General features: G+C 44.4%; 1 long non-coding RNA gene across 2 annotated transcripts in view; it reads right to left on the bottom strand.

The window, feature by feature from the left end:
- The window catches only part of LOC115086105, a 36423-nt gene extending 27889 nt beyond the window's left edge, over nucleotides 1-8534 (bottom strand). Inside the window, exons 1-2 of one of the 2 annotated variants that reach the window (XR_003855079.1) lie at nucleotides 7583-8534; nucleotides 6168-6411 (exon numbers count right to left, since the gene is read on the bottom strand). This is a non-coding gene — a long non-coding RNA (uncharacterized LOC115086105). The remainder of the gene's footprint in view (nucleotides 1-6167; nucleotides 6412-7582) is intronic. The other variant, XR_003855078.1, reaches the window with a different exon arrangement.
- Nucleotides 8535-13769: the final 5235 nt, after the last annotated feature.

The following is a 13769-nucleotide window of genomic DNA, read 5'->3' as shown; positions in this document are numbered from 1 at the left end:
TGGGAGTTTGGGGAATGGGAGGGCGAAGATGTGACGCCAGTACAGTTGCGGCTGCTAGAGTTAAATACGGTTAGGAAAAATACCACAACTTAGCTGCCCCTGCAAACTTCATGTAATGACACCCCCTTTAAGGCCACCATGCCTTAAAGGGGATGATCAGCCCCAAATAACACCCACAATAAAAGGTGAATTTTAAAAGTCCTATGTGCACCAAAACTGGGACATATGTGCACAAGTCAGGCCGGCACATAATGAGTGGACTTTAAAAGCCATCCTTCTACATGCGTATTTCCCACTATGCACACAAATCAAAAGTTTTGAAAAAGGGTAGGGGTGTAATCTGAGCAGGGCATGGGCATGTTGGGGGAGAGCCAAGAGATATACTTGTAAATACATGCACACTTCCCTGGTGGTCTAGTGGGAGCCCAGAATATTCTGGACCTGGCACTGGCCATTTTTTAAACTGGTGCCAGTTGCCACTATCACATGAGAGGGGCAAAGGCAAGCTATCAACCAGCTGGTGCATTTTGAAAAAAGGCCATCAATGAGTCCTGATCCTAAGAGATGCTCTGTGTTCCCACTAGATCACAGTTTGGTAAATCTAAGGGGGGGGGGGGGGGGGGGGTCAGGAGAGTGGGTAGTTCAGCCTCTGGGTTGCGAGTGATTGTTTGACAAAGGGCAGAGATGGAGGAGTTGGTGTGGAGCCTATGCCCAGAGTTTCTAAATTTGAAAACTTTATTCCACCCAGAGTACTGCTGCAAAATTCTATCTATTATGGGGTGGATTTTAAGAGCCCTGCTCGCCTAAATCCGCCCAAATCCGGGTGGATTTAGGCGAGCAGGGCCCTGCGCGCCGGTGAGCCTATTTTACATAGGCTCACCGGTGCGCGCAGACCCCGGGACTCGCGTAAGTCCCGGGGTTCTCCGAGGGGGGCGTGTCGGGGGGCGGGCCCGAACTGCGTGGCGTTTAGGGGGCATGCCGGGAGCGTTTTGGGGGCGGACCCGGAGGCGTGGTTACGGCCCGGGGCGGCCCGGGGGCGTGGCCGCGCCCTCCGGACCCGCCCCAGGTCGCGTTCCAGTGCGCAGGAGGCCCGCTGACGCGCGGGGATTTACGCCTCCCTCTGGGAGGCGTAAATCCCCCGACAAAGGTAAGGGGGGGGCTTAGACAGGGCCGGGTGGGTGGGTTAGGTAGGGGAAGGGAGGGGAAGGTGAGGGGAGGGCAAAAGGAAGTTCCCTCCAAGGCCGCTCCGATTTTGGAGCGGCCTTGGAGGGAATGGGGGTAGGCTGCGCGGCTCGGCGCCCGCCGGCTATACAGAATTGATAGCCTTGCGCGCGCCGATCCAGGATTTTAGTGGATACGCGCGGCTCCGCACGTATCTACTAAAATCCAGCGTACTTTTGCTTGCACCTGATGCGCCAGCAAAAGTAGGCCTATTCGCATAGGGGCGGATTTTAAGAGCCCTGCTCGCCGGTGAGCCTATTTTACATAGGCTCACCGGCGCGCGCAGACCCCGGGACTCGCGTAAATCCCGGGGTTCTCCGAGGGGGGCGTGTCGGGGGCGGGCCCGAACCGCGCGGCGTTTAGGGGGCGTGCCGGGAGCGTTTCGGGGGCGGACCTGGAGGCGTGGTTACGGCCCGGGGCGGCCCGAGGGCGTGGCTGCGCCCTCCGGACCCGCCCCCAGGTCGCATCCCGGCGTGCAGGAGGCCCGCTGACGCGCGGGGATTTACGCCTCCCTCTGGGAGGCGTAAATCCCCCGACAAAGGTAAGGGGGGGGCTTAGACAGGGCCGGGTGGGTGGGTTAGGTAGGGGAAGGGAGGGGAAGGTGAGGGGAGGGCAAAAGGAAGTTCCCTCCGAGGCCGCTCCGATTTCGGAGCGGCCTCGGAGGGAACGGGGGTAGGCTGCGCGGCTCGGCGCGTGCCGGCTATACAGAATTGATAGCCTTGCGCGCGCCGATCCAGGATTTTAGTGGATATGCGCGGCTCCGCGCGTATCTACTAAAATCCAGCGTACTTTTGCTTGCGCCTGATGCGCCAGCAAAAGTAGGCCTATTCGCATAGTTTGAAAATCTACCCCATAGTTTGAAAATCTACCCCTATGTGCATAGAAATTTTTCAAGAATTTTTGCTTACTTACTTTTGAAAATGCAAAAGTATGCACATTAGTACAAATCCATCTCCAACCCCATCCTTATTTATTTATTTTATTTATTTATACACTTTTTATATGCCGGTATTCGTAAAAGCTTCATATCGGTTGACATCATAAGATATTAGAACTAAAGTATAAAAATAAAAAAAGAACATAATAGAAGGGTAAAAGAACTCTAAAATACATTTTAAGATACCTTGAATTATTACAATCCGTAAAATGTAACCAAACTCTAACTGCCCTTAAAACTAGTATTTAAAAAATAAGAGATTACCATAAACTAAAATTAAAATTAGGAGACCAAATTCAATGTGAAAATGCCTGTTCAAAAAGTCATGTCTTGAGGATTTTTTTTTAAGTATATGGATGGGATTCGAGCCTTAAGTCAACTGGTAGTGACTTCCACCCTTGGTAATATCTCCTCTCAATCCAGGTAAATTTACGCACATACTGGTCACACTCGTGAAAGTTTACCCACATATTGGGTGAGTAATTTTATAACAGGCAAGGTCTGCAGGTAAAGCACTATTTTACCCATGGAAATATATTCCTTACCCACAATCAAGCACACAATAGCATCTCATTTAATTATAGATATGTTGATGGGGGATTTTTTTGTTGTAGTTGTATGTGCGGACTGAATTCTGATTGAATCAGTAGTACTGTAGCTTTAGTAGAATGTTTTGAAACTGCTTGTGCCTCACATTTCAGTGATTCTGCTATTGGTTCAGTCTTTTGTAAGCTGGTTGTTTTCCGTGAGTCCTTATCTAATATTTATCTTCAGTGCGTACAGCTCCTGCCAGCAATGCAGAATGCGCCAAAGGAAAATATAAGTTCCGCGGCATCCGCAATGGAGATTATTAGAAACCTAATGATCCTGCCTGCTGTTCTATGCAAAATAATATAGAACATTATGTAATAACAAAAATGAAGATTACAACTAGGTTTAAAATGAAACAAAATAACTTTATAGCAAAACATTTTCTGTTGAACATGCTTTCTGATCTGTCTGTTGTATAATAGGGAGAGTTGTTATTGTAATACAAACCCCAAGAAAGAATGCAGGAATATCTAATGTGAACTAGAGAGTATATTATGATAACAATCATGAAGCAAAGATGGTGCTAAATCTAAGCAGATGCATGTCCTCCAGCATCCAGGTAAAAAAATATATTTTTAATGAAAATGTTGCAATCATACTTTTCTCCAATTAAACAATAGGAAGATGGAAATTATTTTAAAAAATTGCTTGCTGAAAGAGTTAATATGATTAAAGTTAAGGTTCTATTTCTTAAAATGAGATAGGATGTCCCAAGCATAGGTGTATGGGCACCATGATCTCTCTTGCTGCATCCAAAACATGTATTGTCCATTTCAAATTTACATTTGTTTAACTTTTTTGACCCTCCACCTTGGAAATGTTTCAAATGCTAATGCAGCATGTGCTGATTTACTACTACTATTTTTTTTTTAATTTATAACATTTTACCTTACAGTTCCAGCAATAACATCTTGAATTTCTCACAGGTAAACAATAATCATAAATATTTTTTACATAATCCTGCATTTTTAAAGAAATTTCTACCATCAATTAATCAATAAAAAATACAAAGTACAACATAACCTGTGTTTAGCCCACTAATGGTTCCAAGGTACTCAATTCCAAAACATTTTTTTAACATTTCTAAACATACACTAGTTCTCAGCTAACCTAGGGATGTATGGTATTTATATAGTTTATTGAGAGATCACTTCTCATCTTTAGGCTGAATTTATGTGGGTTTCGGTGTAGAGCTAATAGTAGGGATGTGAATTGGGCTTCGGACGATTGAAAATATCGTCGATATTTTCAAATCGTCAGAAATCGGGGGCTCCCCCAAAACGATAGGAAAACCCCACGATATTGATCGTGGGGGTTCCCTTATCGTTTTGGGGGAGGGTGGGAAAAACGGCACACAAAAATAACCCCAAACCCACCCTGACCCTTTAAAGCTAACCTCTTAGCTTCCCCCACCCTCCCGACGCCCCCAAAAACTTTTTACAGGTACCTGGTGGTCCAGTGGGGGTCCCGGGAGCGATCTCCCACTCCGGGCCATCCTCCTGCTCCCAGGCCATCGGCTGCCACTAATCAAAATGGCGCCGATGGCCCTTTGCCCTTACCATGTGACAGGGTATCCATGCCATTGGCTGGACCCTGTCACATGGTAGGAGCACTGGATGGCCGGTGCCATCTTGTGCTCCTACCATGTGACAGGGGCTGACCAATGGCACCGGTAGCCCCTGTGACATAGTAAGGGCAAAGGCTATCGGCGCCATTTTGATTACTGGCAGCTGATGGCCCAAGTGCAGGATATCGCTCCTGGACCCCCGCTGGACCACCAGGCGCTTTTGGCAAGTCTTGGGGGACCCTCCTGACCCCACAAGACTTGCCAAAATTCCAGCGGGGGTCCAGGAGCGACCTCCTGCACTCGGACCGTCGGCTGCCAGTATTCAAAATGGCGCCGATAGCCTTTGCCCTTACTATATCACAGGGGCGCCATTTTGATTAGTGGCAGCCGACGGCCCGGGAGCGGGAGGACCGCCCGGAGCGGGAGATTGCTCCTGGGACCCCCACTGGACCACCAATCTGGGCGTGATAGAGTGATAGAGTGACAGCAAAAGCCAGAAAGATGCTTGGCTGCATAGGGAATGGAATGGTCAACAAAAAAAGAAGGTCATTTTGCCCCTGTATAGGTCCCTGATGAGACCTCACTTGGAATACTGTGTACAGTTCTGGAGACTGCACCTTCAAATGGATAAAAACAGAATGGAGTCAGTCCAGAGGGCAGCTACTATTATGGTCAGTGGTCTTTATTCTAAAGCAAATGGGAATAGAATTAAATATCTAAACATGTACAGCCTAGAGGAAAGGTGAGATAGGGAAGATATGATAGAGAACATTCAAATATCTCAAAGGTTTCTATGCAGAGGAGGCTTGCCTCATGCAATGGAAAAGAGGCTCTAGAACAAAAGATCATGGGATTTATTTATTTATTTTATTTATTTAAATTTCTTATATACCGGCATTCGCGATGAGAGTCGCATCATGCCGGTTTACAAATAACAAGGTGTGACAACAGAATAAATACTTAATAACTTAAAAACATTAACATGTGATAGAAGAATAAGGTAGCAGTTACAATAAAACAGGGATAAAATGCAACTTGGAATGAAGAGAAGGCAAAAGAGAGATTAACACTGAGATAACAAAAGAATGACCAAGGTAAATAAAACCAAGGTAAATAAAACCTGCCTCATTAAAAAAAAGAGAGAACATTATTGAGTTGTCAAAGGTTGTTGGTTATTATTGTTGTTGTCAAAGGTTGTTGGGATGAAGGTGTTGTCGGGATGTTGTTGGGTGTTGTTGGGATGAAGGTGTTGGGATGAAGGTGTTGGGATGAAGGTGTTGTTGGGATGAAGGTGTTGGGATGAAGGTGTTGGGATGAAGGTGTTGTTGGGATGAAGGTGTTGTTGTCAAAGGTTGTTGGGATGAAGGTGAAAGGGGATACTCAGGAATAATCATAGGAAATTTAGTTTACAGAGAGGATGGTAGCTGCATGGAACAGCCTCCCAATGGAGTTGGTGGAGACAAAAACAGTATCTGAATTCAGGAATGCATGGAATAACTATAGGGGATCTCTAAGGGACTGATGGGAATTATAAAGCTAAATTAATTGGGCAGATGAGCAGACTAAATATCATGCTGGGGGTGGTGAGCTCTTGTGCCACTGTTAAGTTTACACTGCCTATCTTATGTGGGCACTAGATAGGCCTTAACAGGCAGCAGCTGATGCAAAATGGGCATAGGTCTTCTGCTTAGCCAACCACTTTCCCCTTGGGTTGAGTTTTCAGGTTCTGGCAGATGAAAGCTCTAAGCAGAGACAGGGCCTTGCAGAGTGGCAGAGAAATACTTGGGGCTCTGATGGAAGCAGGAAATAGACCTTGTTAGCATCTCCCTGATGAGCATTACATGACCTTACCTTTGGCTTTCTCCTGCCAGGTGCGCAGCTGGTCCAACCACTCCCTTTTCTTCCAGCACAGCTCCTGGGCCGTCTTCTTGAGGTCCCCAATAGTATTGAGAAATAGGAATACAAAGTTCTTAGCTCAATGTGGCTGGTTCTGTGACCTCCAGAATGGTATATTTCCAATATTTCAACTGAAGCCTTGAGTCTGTTTCATGGCTTTTTGTTCTCCTTTGTACAGCTATATGTGGTGTCCTTCCATCTAGCCAGAAATTAGACCAGAGTAGGAACAATCCCAAATCACCTAAGGTACCCAGGTACAGGAGGGAGATAGCAGACCAGTCCAGGCTTTCAGACAACCTCATTTGGATGCATTATGATTTCAATTGGAAGGATCAGGGACTACAAAGGCTACACAGTTTGGGGGCATAAGTTTGTAAGCAAGACTGGCCTAATTTTCTCCTTTCTGGAACAAGAACTGTAAAGGAATGTACAAGAGAAACCCCCAGAGCACCTTAAGGGATTGGCTCCAGGTATCTTGCCCTGGTATGTATTAAGAAAAGGAAATCTTGGTTACAGGGTGTTTCCCTAAGCTTAGGCCCAGGAAGGAACAGAGAAGCTGTGGGGACAAGGAGAAGGCAGCTCCTACCTAAATGTCTGACCTATTGCTATGCTTTTGTTTCAAGCACTGCTGAGGTAAGCAGGTTCTTTTTGTTCATTTTGCCTGAAAATTATTTATGCAAGGATAGCTGGAGTCCAGACTGTTCTGTTCTCTGGTAAGCCAAAGACTGCTTCTATGGTTGTATAGGGACACTGGTCAGCTCTGTAGTAGGGGCCAGCAACAAAGTCAGACACTTGTCCCTGAGGATGTTTTTTTCCTTACTTGTACCTTTGTCTAAAGTAGGCCTTTTTTCCCCACCCTTTTAACTCTTTCAGTATAATACAGGGGCAGTGGAATACCTTTTTAGTTGGGGGAGCCAAATAAACCAACTGGTTGCTCATGCCATGTGGGGCAAAAAGTTGGTAAGTCCATGGTCTTGGTGGTCCATCCCATTCCACTGACTATGTAATACTTGGTCATACCATGAATGTAATATAAACCAGTTTCAGCATCAATATATGCCTGTTGCCTCTTGCCTTACCACAAGCCCACAATGGTTTCCTTGCCACCTACCCACACAACCCTCCCCGTCCCCAAATTTCCCCCACATGCCCTCCAAACCCATTCTTTACACCACCTACTCCCACCCAAACCCAAATGCTCCCTCAAACCCACCCCTCACTCCCTGCCCCCGCCTTTACCCTTCAAATGCCCTCACATGTCCCCAAAACACACCTTTAACACCCCCTACCTCCACCCCCAAACCCACCCCTAACACCCCTTGCCCTACACCTGATCCCACCCACCTTCTTCATTCCCACAATGTACTTACCCCACAGGGGGTAGGAAGCTCTTCAATTGAATTTGTCCTTCATGCTCCTGAAGAATCAGTGGTTTGGGAAAGGGTGTGGTAGAAGATGCACTGAAGTTTAAAGTTTCAGGTAGAGAGGAAACAGTGTGTGTGGGCCTGGTTGCAGTGACAATGAGGTAGTTTTATGGATGAATTAGCTAAAGGCAGAAGCCCTGCTGGGAGATAGACAGACAGGGATTTAACAGTGAGCAAGTTATCGCTGGTCAAGCAAGCTTTTTTTTACTTTTTTGCCTTGAAAAGAAAAGTGAAAGAAACAGCGGTATAGCAAGACTGTGCTGAGCAGGATGTGGCCCTGGGAAGCTGCCAGAATTGGCTGAGAGAACTGTGTGTGAGGGCAGGGTGTGTCCCTGTAGAAGGAAGCAAGCTACTCCGCAGAGCTAGGTGTGCAGCCAGAAAGAAAACCTGGAATGGAGTAACTAGGGTATGGCAGCACCAGAATACAGCAGTCAGAGAACACGAGCGAAGCTTTAATACAGACTCTTCAGGAGGGAGATAAATGTTCACAAGAAAGCCTGAAGTAGGCTGTCATCAACTTCTATGTGGAATGGGGCCTTGCAGCTTTGTCCGGAAGTGGCAACACAATGGGCCCAGGTGGGTCCACTACAGAATGGCTGCAGCTGGTTGCTCAACTACAAGAAATTTCAGCAGAAATGACCCCATAGAAAGAGGACTGGAAGCAAGTTGCCTGAGAGAATATTAGGCTGAATTAGTTGGGAAAAATTACTAGCCTGCTGGAAGCAAGGCTGGAGATTGGCACTACAGGAAGTCCTGGTGAAGACCCTGTAGGCTGCTCAAACATTACTGGGAGTCCACGAATAACTCCTGTTAGAAGCTCAGAGAAGGGGGCTGTGGATAACCCTGAGAAAGTGGTCACAGAGAGCCCCAAGGAGAGCAACACAGACTGCCCAGGGTGGGGCAGTAGTGAAAGGTTGGGAAGTCGGTGCTACAGGCAATCCAGATGAAGACCCTGTAGGGTGCCCAAACACTGCCGGGAGTCCAGAGACAACTCCTGTGAGAAGCCCAGAGAGGGCAGGCAAGCGAGAGATGCCATGGTGAGCCCAGAGGGTGGCACTGTACAGATCCCAGTGAGTGAGGCTGTGGAGGAGCCAGCTACCGGTGTGGGGAAGTGGCCAGAGTGTACAGAAGTGAAAACTGTGGAAATCCCAGAGGGAGGTGCTGCGGGGACCCTGGAGGAAGAATCCACAGAGAGCTCAAAGGATGGTGCGGTGGAGACTCCAGCTACTGAGGATCAGGGAGCCAGCACTGGTGGTTCCCCAGTCAGTCCATAGATCTCCATAGGGGTGGAATTTGAATCCGGAGCCAGAAAAGGACTTAATTAAAGGACTGGGGATGTTCACTGTGCAAACAGCCCACAGGATCCTGTGGGCAGGTGGGGCTCAAAAAGCATAACCAGAGACTAAGGAATAGGAGCTGGGATCCAGGTGAGGATAACCAGACCAGGCCCAAGGTCTCTGGGCAGATTAACACTGAGCTGAGATGAAGCAACACACTGTAAGTAAAGAGAGTACACTGTCTGAGGAGAAGATAGTGTATCATTGTGCATGTGTGAAATTATAATAAAGAGTTAGTGTTTTAAGAAGGGCGGAGTCAGTCTAGTTTGTCTCCAGGCCTGTGGGAATCACTGCTCGTTCCCACAGTTGGATAATCTCTGGGGGAGGTTGGGGGGGGGAGGCAGGTTTGGCAGAGTTCTGAGGAGGCTGTTTGGGGGCTTGGGCTTCCAGGGAGCAGGGGAGTTGAGGGTTTTAAGGTTGAGGGGGGGTGGGTGAAAAAAGACATACTAAGATTCGGTACAGCACTTACATGTAATGCTAACTGCACTATTACTATACTCTATTAACGTAGTAATGTTGTGTGGTATTAGACTTGCTAATTGTTATTTTAGGATTCTTGACTATATCAAAACTCATCCTGTAATGAGTGATGTTATTTTTCTTATTGTGATATGACGGGCATTACTTGTCTTTCCTTAAATGTCTCATCCCCTATAAAAAGGAAACGTATCCTACAACTTGCCCGACAGTATAAGGCAGAAAAATTGATGCTCCAGGAGACGTATGTGACAAATACAGAGCATGAAAAGCTGAAAATGGGTTCGCTGGGCTTAGTTTATTATCGCTTTTTTAATTCAAAGAGTAGAGGAGTGTGAGTACTGATTGATACGTATCTTCCCCTGGTGGTGAATTGTTCTGTCCAGGACCCCTGAAGGAAAGTGTATTGTTCTTTACTACTCCTTTCAAAATGCTAATTTATTCTGGTAAATGTGTATGGGCTAAATTTGGACCAAGTCTCTTTTTATCATGTGCTTACTGACAGGCTGGTCACTTTTAGAGCTACCACTCAATGTATTGGAGGTGACTGGAATTTTTGCCCTGACCCGCTAGTGGATAAGACTTCTGCTCCTGTAGTTGGGTCCTCAACCATTCACAGTGCTAAAGATATAATTAATACCTTTCAACTTATTGATATTTGGTGTTATCAACATGCTACGGAAAAGGACTATACTACTTACTATTTTCCCAGGTACACCATGTACTAAAGAGTTGATTATTTTTTATGTCCATCTAATTTATTGGCTCAAGTGAATGCCTCTGAAATCCTGAATAGTACTTTTTTCTGATCATCTCACTCAGGTCTGTCTTTCATTAAGGAGTCCTAGGCATTCAGCTTTTAACTGGTGCCTGAATGCTTTTCGGGGATAAGCATTTTCCTACATTAATAAAATCTGCAGTTTCAGATTTTAATACTTGTAATCCTGTGGATGACTACACACACACACTACGCTGGGAAGCCTTTAAAGCTTTTTTGAGGGGCAAGATTATTAGTTATGCTAGCTACTTGCAAAAGGAAAAGAGAAAATGCACTGATGGGCTTGCAGCCCGTATCAAGGTTCTGGAAGCCCAGCATAAAAGAGACTGTTCCAATAGCACAAGGTGGCTCTTGGAGTTGTTGAGAAGGAAGCCAACATCCTTAGAGATAGGCACGGTTGGGAGAGCTCTAAAGTATACCAGGCTCAAATTCTATGAATCAGTTGATAAATCTGGGGAGTTTCTAGCAAGGGCTGTGAGGCGAAAAAGTTAATTGTGCTTATATGTATAAAATCAGATAAGCAAATGGAAGAGCTCCATTAGACCCTGGGAAGGTAGAAAAGGCTTTCATTCTTTTTTTTAATGGAGCTCTATAAGGATGCTGCTGGGTCTAGTCAAGAAAGTATAAAATATTTTCTTCATAATTTAAATCTGCCATGGCTGGTTAAGGCTCTGAGGGAATCATTTTCGGCTCCTTTAACTATTTTGGAGATACAATCTGCAATTAAAGCCCTCCCTGGGGATAAATGTCCAGTCTGGATGGCTATGTTATTGATCTTTTTAAGAAATATACTTCATACCTTGTTCCGTTCCTTTTCCCACTTTTTAACTCCACTGGTTTAGCGAGCGATTCATTGGGAGACTTGATTGACACTACTATCACTTTGATTCATAAACAGGGTAAGGATGTGGCAAACTCTGGGGCCTATAGGCCTATATCTCTCCTTAATTTGGACATCAAAATATTGGCTAAAGTATTGCAGATGAGATTAGAGCAGATCCTCCCTAAATTGGTGCATAAAGATCAAAGGTAGGGTGCCTACATCAAATACCAGGCATTTGCTTAATATCATTTCCATGGCTTAATTGTCTCCCTGGATACAGAGAAGACCTTTGATAGGTTATCATGGGTCTTCTACTTTAGGTCATGTCTCATCTAGGTCTTCCACAGAGATTTTTTCCTGGGTGTCAGCTATGTATGAAAGGCCTTGGGCCAGACTTTTAATACATTGAGTATTGTCTTCTTTTATTCCTATAAAGCGAGGAACCCCCACAGGTGTGCCTTCTTTCACCCTTGCTTTTCTATTTGGCCATAGAACCTCTCATGGTGGTGGTGAGACAACATCTGGGTATTAATGGCTTAAAGTTGGGTAGACAGGTGCATAAAATATCACTATATGTGGACGATGTTCTGCTAAATGTGATGGTACCACTGGAGTCGGGTTCAGCTTTGCTTGAGCTCCTGACATCTTATGGCTCCCTTCCTGCCTATAAAATAAATTTAGAAAAGTCTGACCTCATTTCCATAGGCTCTAGAATGACTGTGCCAAACTGGTTTTCAATTTTTAGGTGAGTACGAGAAGAGTTTAAATATTTAATTTACATCCCTAGTTCGTTTAAGGCTGTATGTATATGCAACAAATTTTGCTGGGCTGGTTGGGAAAATTAAGTAGGATATGGTTGACTGGGAGCATTTAAAAGTCTCATGGGCTGGACTTGTTAGTCTTTTAAAGATGAACATATTGCTGAAGCTATTGTATAGATTTCAGCATGTTCCATGTTCTATTCTGGCACATATTTTCAATGATTTATGGAGTTCTATGATTAAATTCATCTGGAAAAGACAGCCAGCCAGGATTAAAATGGACCATTTGTGGTTGCCTAAGGGTCAAGGAGGAATGGCTTTGCCCTATCTTCACATTTACTATTGGGCAGCTCATCTGGTCTGTTTAAAAGCCTGTTTGGTAATCATGCCAATTCATGCATGGCCTTGGAGCAAAATCAGGCTGATATGGCTAACTTGGCTACTTTATTATTTTTTACTTCTGAATCACCACATAGACATAGTCTGCAGAAATAGTCCCATGCTTGCCCACACACTGCAGATTTGGAGGCAGGCTAATAAATTTCTGGGTAAAGAATAAGGGAGCTTGTTTCTTTTTATGCCAGGAATGCATGATTGGTGTGATAAGGCTTGTTATCTGTAGTGCAGTTGTGGGATGAGGATGGTTTTCTGGAATTTAATGAGCTTCAGGAGGATCATGAACTAGAGCAGGGTTCCCATGCTCTACTCTCAATTGCAAAGGGCCTTAGAGGGTCACATGGATTTTGCATAGCCTTTTCATTCCCTAAATGGTATGGAAAGTTTTATTACGTGTACGGGAACATTTAAGAAATGTATAGCAGTGCTATATCAGGGTATCTTGACAAATAAATTTGGTAAGATTACATCCCAGAAATTGATCAATAGCTGGAATATGGACATGGGCCTAAATCTTGATCCTAGTGCTTGGAAGATTATATGGAATAATGCCCATCATATTACCATCTGTGCAAGACGTTCGGAGCTCATAGTCTGACTGCTCCATAGGATTTATCATACTCAAGTGTTTTACATAATTTATTTATTTATTATTTATGTATTATTTATGTATTATTATTTTTTATATACCGACATTCGATCTGAGATATCACATTGGTTTACATTCAGGTACTGTAGGCATAAGGTTTTCTGCCATGTGATTATGGACTGCTAGAGGGAATGTGGTCAAAGAGACTTTTTAATTCACATGTGGTGTTTTGTCCCATAGTTCGCACATTTTGGCTCCAAATTGCACAGAAATATGCTGATATCATTGAAACTGCTATACATGTTCACCCTTTGCTTGCTCTCCTTGGGTTATAGATACACATATTTTATAACCTATCCAAATGCATATGTACAGATTATAAAATAAAATGGTAAATCTGCACAGGCCCAGATGTGCACATATATGGGGCTGCGTGGAATTAAAAAAAAAGTTATCCTCCCTAAGCATTGATTTTACACCGGGTCCACATTAAATTTTGCCTGCTATTTAGATACATGGTTTCCTAAGCTTGCAAGGTCTTTTTGCAATTCCTCACAGACTGTTCGTGTTTTAAATACTTTGAATAATTTTGTGACATCTGAAAATTTGATCACCTGACTCATTGCTCCTTTTCCCAGATCATTCATATATGGTAAACATTAGTCCCAGGAGATCCCTGGAGCATTCCAACATCTTTACATTGGAAAAACTGACCCTTTAGCCCTGTTGTTTGTTTCTCATCCTTTAATCAGCTACCAATCCACAATAGGGCATCGCCTCCTATCCCATGAATTTTTCATTTCCTAAAGAGTATCTCATGAGAAACTTTATCAAATGTCTTATGAAAATCTAAAATTGTTTTAAGTATCTTATTGCGTTTTTAACTGCCAATTTTTGTTTTCTTTGCTAGTATTAATACTTTTAATGGCACCTAAGGGGAAAAAAATGAATTTCCCAAAAGGGGAAGAACAA

The sequence above is a fragment of the Rhinatrema bivittatum genome, chromosome 2, assembly GCF_901001135.1.
Source record: "Rhinatrema bivittatum chromosome 2, aRhiBiv1.1, whole genome shotgun sequence".
NCBI classification, from domain to species: domain Eukaryota; kingdom Metazoa; phylum Chordata; class Amphibia; order Gymnophiona; family Rhinatrematidae; genus Rhinatrema; species Rhinatrema bivittatum.
The sequence above is the reverse complement of the archived record's forward strand: the minus strand, read 5'-3'. Positions and strand labels throughout refer to the sequence as shown.